Source organism: Podarcis cretensis (assembly GCF_951804945.1).
Source record: "Podarcis cretensis genome assembly, chromosome: 5".
NCBI classification, from domain to species: Eukaryota; Metazoa; Chordata; class Lepidosauria; order Squamata; family Lacertidae; genus Podarcis; species Podarcis cretensis.
In genome coordinates, this window is record NC_137174.1 from 2,323,751 (window position 1) to 2,335,003 (window position 11,253).

Below are 11,253 nucleotides of genomic sequence, written 5' to 3' on the forward strand. Positions count from 1 at the left end.
CATCAAGGTTGTGTCATCTGCATATCTGAGGTTGTTGATATTTCTTCCGGCAATCTTAATTCCAGCTTGGGATTCATCCAGCCCAGCCTTTCGCATGATGAATTCTGCATATAAGTTAAATAAGCAGGGAGACAATATACAGCCTTGCCATACTCCTTTCCCAATTTTGAACCAATCAGTTGTTCCATATCCAGTTCTAACTGTAGCTTCTTGTCCCACATAGAGATTTCTCAGGAGACAGATGAGGTGATCAGGCACTCCCATTTCTTTAAGAACTTGCCATAGTTTGCTGTGGTTGACCCAGTCAAAGGCTTTTGCATAGTCAATGAAGCAGAAGTAGATGTCTTTCTGGAACACTCTAGCTTTCTCCATAATCCAGCGCATGTTTGCAATTTGGTCTCTGGTTCCTCTGCCTCTTCTAAATCCAGCTTGCACTTCTGGGAGTTCTCGGTCCACATACTGCTTGAGCCTGCCTTGTAGAATTTTAAGCATAAGTGGAGCTTACTTCTGACTAAACAATAGGCATGCACTGAACAAGTTTGCACTGCAAGTAAGGAAACAAGCCTGAGCACCATCAGACAGAGCTGTTTTCCTGTTTAGACTTGTTGATTGATTAAACAGGAAAGTTTTATCACCAGATTAGAAGAATAATGAACTGTGATTACCATACATATAACTAACGAGCATTTATGACTGTTCTATCACCTCTCTGCATATTTTATTAAAAACTTACCACCTTGGGGCAATGAAGGGTTGTCATGACTTTCAGCATGACTCCAACTTCTCTGTGCTATCACCACATTCTAACTGTACCTCAGAATTTTTCCAGCTGCTAAAATCTTATAATTATGCCAGGGGATGTTATCAATAGTTAAATCCTCCAGCTCAACAATGAAAATTGTGTTGGTTAAATTGAACACGCAAGACAGCTCATTTGCTACCCCTTTATGTCAATCATTGTCATAGCCAGTAGCCAGTAGGTATGCTGGAGAAGGGCTGGTTAAAAACATAAGAAATAAAACTACCAAGATCCTGCCTCATTCAGTGTAGTTCAGGTAGAGCAGCAATTCAGCAGTCCATATCTATCAGCCGATGACTATGGAAGCCTGCATTGAAATAACTACACTTAAAGGACCAAGCCCATTCCTAAGGCTCTGCAGGAGCTGCAATTGCACAGGAACTCCCATAAAGTACAGAACAGGATACAGGGTACACCATTCTTCATTTTGCTTGCTATGTTAAAAGGAAGACTTCACCCTCTTTCAGTTGCAAATACAGACCTGCAATTGGAGACATTGCTTCTGAAAGTTGGAAAGCTGGGAAGTGAAGCAAAGGAAGAGTCCCAGTGATTTGGGAGGGGCAGATCTTCAGTGCTTTTGCTCTTCTCCACAACTGGCAAAACCAGAATTATGCAAGAAAGGATAAAATGAATAATGTTAGGGGGAAGCAAAGCCATGCAAATTATGTGGACTGCAGAAGTCTGCTTGTGTTGGAGCTGTATTTTAATAACCATTGCATGACCAGTCTTATCTCTCTTTAGCACACACAGCCTATCCAAACACATCAACAGACAATAGCTTGAATGACCTTCCTCGCTGTCTATCTTGAACATCTTGGCTATTGGATATTAAACTACATTTTAAGGGCGTTTCATAGATAAATATTGCATAGCTGCAATGAATTTAAGTGATGTAGTAGAGGTTTCATACTATAAAGGTTTTGCTGAGAAATTGCAAATGGGTCATTGATAACAGGTGGTGTTGTTGTTTTTACACTTACCCCAGAAAAGAGAACACTAAATTAAATGGGGAAAATGTGGGCTGGCATTTTGATTACCACGATGTCATATGGATGCAGCAAAAAACCTTGCGTTTGAGAGCACAGATCCCACAACACACACATACCTGGAGGCATCCTAAAGGTGCAATCCTAAAAACAAAAACAAAAACTGGGAGGTGAGCCCTCTTGAAAACAGAGGGACATATCTCTAAGTAACGTGCAGATAATTTTGCTACTGTGTTAAATGTCACCACCAGAGGGTAGCAAATAAGTCATGATATTGTAGGATTGTTTTTAAAAAATGCACGCTATATTTATGATTGGCTAACAACAACCCTGTGTGTTATTTTAGCAAAGTGTAACTTTCAGGGGTTGACTTGGCAAATGTTGACTTTCAGAATATGTCCCAATCCCAAGACTGAATAACTGGCTTAGTGTCAGACAGGTCACTCATTACAAGCTTTCTTTAACAAGCACATGTTTTACTACCATCTTCAGAAGTCTCAAATGAATTGGGGGAATAATGAGCAAAGGGATCAAACATCCTAAATTAGGCTACCAAGAAAGATCAAATACAAAATAATACATCTAATTCTAAAGAAACTTTTTAAAAATAAAATAAAATGCAAAACTTGAATTTTAGAGAAACTAAATTCTCTTTGGTATTTCCTGTTCACATCAGTGGGACTTCTGCAGGAAATTTTCAAGATTGTGGCCTGTCATCTTAGTGCAAAATTTGCTGAACACATAGCATGTCTTCTATACAATGGAGCCACAAATTCTAGTCACACAAAAGTTCAGCAGCCTACGTGACAAGTACTGTGTAAGCCTTGAACTTTAAGCAGTAGCATATGATAGAAATATGCATTTTAGAGTAGAAGGTGCAATTTAAGTGATTTCTGCTGTAGATTTAATCTTTGTACTACAAGCAAGTACAGTAAAGTGGAACTTACAAAACATCATAGTATGAAGTGCTCCATTTCAGGATACTCCTCTCTATTCTTCCACCTGTTTTCCACTCCTCCAACATTCAGCCAATATTGCATCCACATCAAACACTTCAAGTCTTTAGTGTGATGGCTTTTGTTCCTAAATGTTTCGTACTTTTGCAACCATGCTGGTCCCTCTTGTGTGCAGCTGGTGACATTTTGACTTCAGAGACCAGTGATCACCTCTTTAACATCAGAAATAGAGGAAATAATAGTGATTGAGCAACTACTGCATGCATTGAAGGTGCTTCCACACAAGGTGTTTAAGGGAGAACAGCCATGCCCTGTTCACTTAGCATCACCTATCCTGTTTCCCAAGGCTGCGTCTGGCTTTGAGAAATGTAGAAGAGGAGCACAATCCCTAAAGTTATAGATGCCCTTAGCTCTACTGTTTCAAGCTTTAAGAGGTGTGGTTTGGATGTGAGCAGGTCACCCTTTCACAGCTTGTCACACATTCGATATAGCCTTTGTGGCAGGCAGCATTTTATCACCTTTAATTTTAAAAGTTGCTCTTTTGTGTAGCACTGTAGTGCTTTGCTATATTAAAAAAATTCTGCAACCTGCCTTTTTACACCTGTCTTGCCCCACCCTCCAGCCCTAGGGGTCTTCATGGGGGAGCTGTTTCTCCCCTCACAGTTCTTCCTCTGGAGACTCTCTTTGCCATGGGGGGGGGGCTGGTTTCACCTGTGCTGCCCCACCTGCAGCCTGAGGAACCTTCAGAAGGGAGTTGCTGCCACAGGGATTATTTGCAAGGGTATTTTAATGCACTGAAAGATTATGAGTCATGGGGGTGTGGAGTGTGCCTGAACTTAACCCTGCTTAGTTTGTTTCTTGGCTCCTGTTGTTATGAATACTGTTTTATAGCTCGTAAACGCAGTATTGATTTGTTAAACAAATAGGACAAATAAAGATTTTCTAGTTTTACAAAAGAACATGCGTTCTCTTTTTTCCAAATTGTAGAATCTTCTTTACTTTTGATGTGAGAATGTGTTGTTTCGAATACTGTTGGGGAAGAAGGGAGGGAGGTGGGGTGGTAATTACTTAAGAGTGGGCATGTGTGGTTTTACACCCGTGTCACTGGAGTTCTTTCTATTTGATTATACAGCCAAGACAACCAACCACGCCCAACTTCTCTCACTACCAAGGAAAACATATGACTTTTGCTTTAAATTGTGGTGGCGTTTTCAGTTGTTGCTTTGTTAACAGTGTTTTTTTTTAAGATTGCAATTGTTTCACTGATGATTTGTTAGTTATTCTATGTTATTTATGCTGTTTTTGTGATGTTCTATTGTGTTTTATCATCTTACTGTTATTTATTGTTTGCAAGCCTCTTTAGAATTCATTTCAACAAAAAGCAGCACAGGAATATAATCAGTCAATTAAGTGCAAGATGCAATGCTTTTTCTTAGAGCAGGCATGTCCAAGTCTGTTTTGGGGCCTAATCTGACCCTTGTGGGTAAAAAAACTCCTGGGGTAAAAAACTTCAACAACTTCAATCCTAAAAAAAGGTTATCTTTGGTTGGCCCTCAAGCATGTTCACATCATCAAATCTGGCCCGCTTTGAAAAAAGTTTGGGCACCCCTGTCTTAGAGGCTAACAAAAGAGGCTAACAAAAGAGGTGTTGCTCTGGAGGTGATAGTGCCCAGAGTTTGTTTGTTTTCTACATTTTTCTTGTGCGTCATGTGTTTCAGAATAAGCTTAAGGGTTGTGGTTGTACTGTGTGTGGCAAAAGGGTGGGGTAAAAATGCTTTCAGTATCTAAAGTAATAACAATAAAAACCAAGATACATTTTAAATGAATATTTTATTTTATGAAAGACTATTTTAAACCATTAAGGCAAAAATCACACTGTGAAGTGTTTTTACATACATTCATCAGTCCTTACAGAGTTTAAAGTACACACAGATTTGGACACTATTCCAGCAGACTCATTAAATACATTTTTTCTTATTCAATCCTTTGTTGTCTGAACAGGAAAATCAGTCAAAAATTAGAAAAATACATTGTCAATTAATAGGCATTTTTATTCTAAAATGGATCGACCAGATTTAAATATTCTGGGTGAGTTTTTTTGCAAGCAGAAAAGGGAAGAATTCAATGTTACTCCTCTATAAAACTCATATTTTACTAAAGAGATTTCATACCCACATCTAAATGCTACTACATGCAGCTGTTTTATTACTGAATTTAACCTGAGTTAAGATTCCAATCCTGTAAGCCCCTTTCAGCTCAGCAAAACCTTATTTCTGAGTGAACATGCTAGGATTGCATTGTTAGTGTTACTCTAAAGAAGGCACATAAGAATCCTCCATCATGTAGAGAAGCAGTGTACAAGAATATAGACTGTTTGTCCAGCCCCCTGCAGGCAGCCAGGCACACTATCCATTCCCACCAGTGGGGGAATGTGCAAATTCCCCTTTTTTCTTTTTTAAAGGAGCTTGTTTCATTTTCACTTCCTCTAACCGTAAATGCAGAGAATGACGTAAACCAATCTCATAAACCTGTTCAACAGTTTTTGCGAACAACATGATGCATTTCCACAGGCTATTGTACATTACAATATAATCCAAAGTTAAGTTTAAAACAAATAATCCAAAATACGTGTGAAGTTATTTCATTTTTATACATTTGTATCAAAGAATGTAGTATTGCCTATGATACTGTACTTAAATACTGCTATTCAAAATTTCTTAAGGCTCTGAACCTGCAGATCACTCCAAAAGGCACATGACAGGATAGAATTAAGGAAAACATTTTAAAAATCAAGTTGCTCTGCTGCCCTGCTTCACAGCTTTAACCCTGTAACTGATCACTTCAGCCAGCAATGCATATAGCTATTAACTGGTAATAAATGAAAGCAAGAAGTTACATGCATGTCTAGGATTTCCCATGCCTTAATCCTGGTAGCTTTTATGAAGCTTGAAGTTGCATTTAGCTTATTCAACCAGAATATTGTTATCATATGAACTGAAAGACTGAGCTGGTCAATAACCAGGACCTGAATTTAAAACCCAACACAAAATCCAGATGTGCTAGACGATGAAGTCTCCCTAGTTACAACTATTACATTATGAAAAATGTTGTGAAGCATTGCTTTGTTGTTTAATGCAAGGTCAATTAAAGCTGGAATGCTCTCCTCCACTACTATTTCTCAAAGCAAGTATAATACACATTTCCTCTTCCTAAAAGCTGTTTTGCCGCTTTGGTGGAAGGCCTATGCATTTCTCAGCTCCCTGCCTCACGCTTAAAAGCAGGTGAAACATAGCAAGTCTTGCAATAAGTTAACCCTTGAGGTGGGATGAGGGAACACATTGAAGGGAAACAAAGGAAAGCTGCTAACATGCCCCCTTTGTATTTCCCAACTATCACTTTCATAGTGAACATAACACAAGTCTTTTCCCTTCTCCGCCTCAAGTCCCTAGGATCAGAGAGAGAGAGATTGAGATTGATAGAGTATTTGCAGCTGTCTAGCAGAAAAGCACTATTTACAGAACTCAATACAGTCTACCTCGGGATAAATGTGCTTCAAGTTAAGTATTTTCGGGTTGCACTCCGAGGCAACCCAGAAGTAACAGAGCATGTTACTTCTGGGTTTCGCCGCATGCACATGCATGCGCAGACGGTCAAAATGATGTCGCGTGCATGCGCGGAAGCGGCAAAACGCGACCCGCGCGGACACTGGGTGCGTTTGCTTCAGGATGAGAACAGGGCTCTGGAATGGATCCCATTTGCATCCTGAGGTACCACTGTAACTTTGATACTGTGCACATGGATGCACAAATTCTCACAATAGTGGCAGCTCTAAAAGTATCCCAATCATTGTGGAAATCAGACCATGGTGATGTTCCCTATATAGAGAAGTCAGATGAACCCAACCAGACCATGCCCCCCCCCCCGGTGATTTTATTGGTGTGGGAGGGGCTGCATTTCTCATGAAGCATGTGTCATGAAGCATGAACCCGAGTTGTTTCTCTTCCCTCCGTTTTGAACAAATATTACTAAAGTTCCTTAAAAGCTACTGAACTGCAAGGCAGAGCTGGGAAGAGCCACCAGCCCTCTCTTAAGGGAAGAGGACGAGAGAGAGATGTCTGGAGTTAAGTTCTCATCCCCGGTATTTCATTAAGTAACCCACCTTCAAAATAAGGCAAAAAACTCAGCTTCAACTGAATCCTCATTTGATAATTGATATAGTTGCATTAGGTGCATTGAAAAAACTGAAAACATCAGATTGTTCAAGTGGCAATCTAAACTGGGGGCGTTTGGAGCAACCTGGATTCCCTTCATCTCATTTGCCAACTTGTCAGTGGGATCTCATTTTGGAAATAATCAATTAGATAAATGACAGTTCCTCTTTGCCCATCATGTCAGTGTAATCCTAACTGTTTTCTTTCATTGCCTTGAAAATCAACATGTTGATAGAATTTTTATTTCCTAGGCATTAGCTAGTAAAGCTTTTAAAAAGCAACACAAGTCATTGAATTAGAAAGGATGCTCAGGGATTACTTCCTTCACTGTATCTGTAATGAGTCTACCTTGCATTCATTGAGTCTATTAATCCTTGGGTGAAATCCTAAGATCTTTCCTTTCATAAGTCTCCATTTGTGAAAACTGTTCTAAATGCAGACATGAGGTTTCATCCTTGGTCATTTTCTTCATCTAACTCTTGCTTTGCTCCCCCCTCTCCCAATTATGATTTAACAAACATCTTTAGAAAAGCCTGATGAACCAGGAGCATAACAGATTCAGAAGCAGAGTCTCAGAAAGCAAGCTTACAATACAGTTATAATACATCTGATAGAGCTTTTCACAGGTTGTTTTATTGCTGCCTAGAAAAAAATAAACAGTGCAGAAAAATAAAGTTATAGACTATGTTGTCAGTTAGGTACTCTGGTTCAAGCCCGCATTTTAAAATTGTTCTACACAAGGAGGTGTAAATTGTAAATATCAATCAGTATATGCCATTGCAAGTAGAGCAGGTATCACCTATATTGCTCAAGGCAACATATTAGAATGCTTCCAAATAAAACTAAAATCACAAATATTTAAGTTACCAACATGTTTTTATATGAGGTTTGTTTCCTTTAGCTCCAAAGTAGACATAACTGGAAGCATCAGGCTCTGTCTCTATGGCTTGTCTCTTTCCTGGGGCAATCAAAAGTCACCATTAAATAGCACAACCTACCAAGGAATGGTGCTGTGCAACTCTCCCATCCATCTCAATGGTGCTGGCACATTCTCTCTGTATCATTCCAATTTTAGTATATGTGCTGGCACATTAAGTGGGTTGCATAGCAATGTTGGCTTATTAATTGTTCCCTATAAATTTTTTAAAAAGTTTTTAATTACAAATGCAGTGCAAATTCAGTGCAAAACATACTTAAATCTAAAGTTTATAGCAACAGAAATAAGCTGGTGGGTCTAATTATGCCTACTAGACCACAGATAAAAATCCTAAAAACTGTAAAATTCAGGTTTATAACTATTGTAAACAGTTATATTAGAGTCTCCTTTGCTCACTGAAGAACTAACCGTGCACATGGATGGCAACTGTAACTGCAACATAACTCTAAACAAGCCCATTACTGCTATAATATACAGCTCCCAATTTTTCATCTGTGAAAGTGTCCATATTATTGAAAATATTTGCATATTTAGAACTGTGAAAAATTAAATTCAACCCAATGCTTTCTTTAAAAATTGTTACACCACCAATTTTCTGTAGGTTTGTTCATGGCATTATTTATATGAAATGGATCAAAACTATCACGTTTGATTAAATAATAGCAGCACAACATCAAATATATTTCATAACGGAGAAGCATAGCAAATTCAACATACCGTATATAATTATTTCCAGGTCACAGTGAAACATCATGAAATGAAACCCAGAGGAGAGTTACACATATAGAAAAGACAGAACAATAGGATCAGTATGGGCTCACTTCTCAATTACTCTTATTATCCCACTGAAGTCAAAGTCAACATCATCAATTTGAGACTCAGTTTGAGGGGGACAGCACAACTGCACCATGCCCCAGTATAACATGCTGAGGTGGTGCTAGATGTCAAAGTGAAGAAATTCTACAAGGCACTGATAAGCAGCAGCTATAAATATGGGCCTAAAAAGAAATCTAGTCACAGGGCCACAGCTCAATCTACGCCTGCTTCCTGTGCTCTCATTGAAAGTGAGCTTGTGTCAGTGTTGCCCATGTGGTGCCATTGCTGCCCAAGCTACGTGAGGTACTGCCCACCCTCCACTGTACTGATCTGTTTTAAGAAGCGTTTTTGTTACGTAGCGCTCTCTGGTTTTGGTTAGCACAGGGAAAGAGAAGGGAAGTGGTATCTCCAGCGCAGAGGCCACAGAGAAAAATCAGGAACGTGGCAGCTGGTGCCGAAAGATCATTGCAGGACTGAAAAGCGTGTTGGGCAACATGGGACTTTACAGGAAAATTGCATTTGCCACTCCTATGGCACACAAAATCTTGCTGTAGTGTGAAAAATGTCAAGCTTTATGGGCTCACTTGGGGAATAGGAAAAAGTATACCCCAATGTGCTCGAGGAAGCGAGGGGAGCAGACTCAGCTCAAATGTCCATGCATTTAAGTGCCCCCTCACATTATAATTAAGTAATAATTAGTACCTAACAGTTAATGAAAGTGCCACAGGTTAAATACACAGAAATAATGCAACATGGATATAAGTGTGCAAAAAATAAAGTAGTGTGACTCCCCCCACAAGCTACACAATTTGCATGATGAGAGTAGATATTAGAACTGTTTCCAGTTACCTTGGACTTGCAACCCTGAGTCATATATTATAAATTTATTGAGCTAGTCAGCTTGCTGCCTTCTTTTTCACAATTTGTTGAGGTAGCCAATTTCATTTTTGGAAAACAATTTTTTCTTCAACATTGCACCTTGAGTTATGGTCCCAATCCTGAGTACTCTGAATGATAGTGCAAGCAGTCTTCTAGTGCACTTTCTGACAGTGCTTCTCCTAAAATCCACTGACTAACGTATTATATTACTGAAGTTCTGTAGGCTCTCAAAAGTTATTTCAGCACTTGTCATTCATAGGTGCAACCCACAGGTATTCACAAAATACTAGAAATCTTCACATCATCCTACAACTGCATCCCATAGCATTCTAAATTATTCTAAATTACATGGAAGGTCACAGAGAGAAAGCAAAATGCTGCTGATTGGTCAGTTAGAAACCAACAGCAGCTTGCAAACTTTTAAAAAAACCCAGGTATGATCCTAGTTTGTTGACACTAAGCCATAGTTCTCCAGTTTGGACACAAGAGTGAGCCTGGCCTTAATATAAGCAAGGCTCTTCATGCCACAGCTGGTGCACAATATGAGGAGAGCCAAAGGGCTCTAATACTGGTTTCAGTCTTAATAAGCCATGGTTTATGAAATACAAAAGGTTTAAACGATCTGGAGAAAAACCAGCCTACAGTAGCCAGGAACAGAAAGCTGAGGCAGGCCACTGTTTCAAGCTATACAGAAACCAGGTCAGATTTAAAAAATAAGGGATTGTCATTCGGTAAAGTAATTAAGAATGTAAAGGGTGGAACTATTTGGATCTGATACTTTTTACAAAATCACAGAATGCCCCTCTTGCAAATGCCATCCATGTATTTTAGTGGGAAGATATTTAATGGAAAGATGGAGTTGCCACAAAGAGAACCAACTAAAGCAGATCTAGGATTTTTCTTCTTCCAAAATCAAGGTGACTGATTTTGCTGTGATCTTATAAAATGTTATCTTTGAAACAGGTGTTCTAATAAGGGATTTGCACAGACTACAAATGAAGCAATCCTAAAGAATACAGAGGACCTCACAAATTACAGTTTTAGCAGACACATGTGACTAGTTGCAGTGTGTAGCCTATAAAATAAAAGGTAAAGGGACCCCTGACCATTAGGTCCAGTCGTGCCCGACTCTGGGGTTGCGGCGCTCATCTCGCTTTGTTGGCCAAGGGAGCCGACGTACAGCTTCCAGGTCATGTGGCCAGCAGGACTAAGCCGCTTCTGGTGAACCAGAGCAGCGCACGGAAATGCCGTTTACCTTCCCGCTGGAGCAGTACCTATTTATCTACTTGCACTGTGATGTGCTTTCGAACTGCTAGGTTGGCAGGAGCAGGGACCGAGCAACGGGAGCTCACCCTATCGTGGGGATTCGAACCGCCGACCTTCTGATTGGCAAGTCCTAGGCTCTGTGGTTTAACCCACAGCGCCAACCGCGTCCCTAGCTTTTAAAATAGTAGTATTTAAAAACATCAAATGCACACACCTAGAAATACAATGAATTAAAAACAAACAAACTCAGCATAGTTTTTGTAATATCTGCAGCCTTTCATGTGCATCCATTAAAAATGATCCTCAAAGAAAACACTGTTGTGAGAAGTTGTGTATGCATCTGATATAAAGAGCTCTAGGGACATATCTACACTGCAGACATGTTTGATACCATTTTAAAGGT

At 39.5% G+C, this 11,253-nt stretch overlaps 1 long non-coding RNA gene across 1 annotated transcript; it reads left to right on the forward strand.

The window, feature by feature from the left end:
* Positions 1–8,037: 8,037 nt before the first annotated feature.
* On the forward strand, positions 8,038–10,021 carry LOC307215827. Its single transcript, XR_013838650.1, has 2 exons — positions 8,038–8,805; positions 8,840–10,021. It is a non-coding gene; the product is annotated as an uncharacterized lncRNA (long non-coding RNA).
* Positions 10,022–11,253: the final 1,232 nt, after the last annotated feature.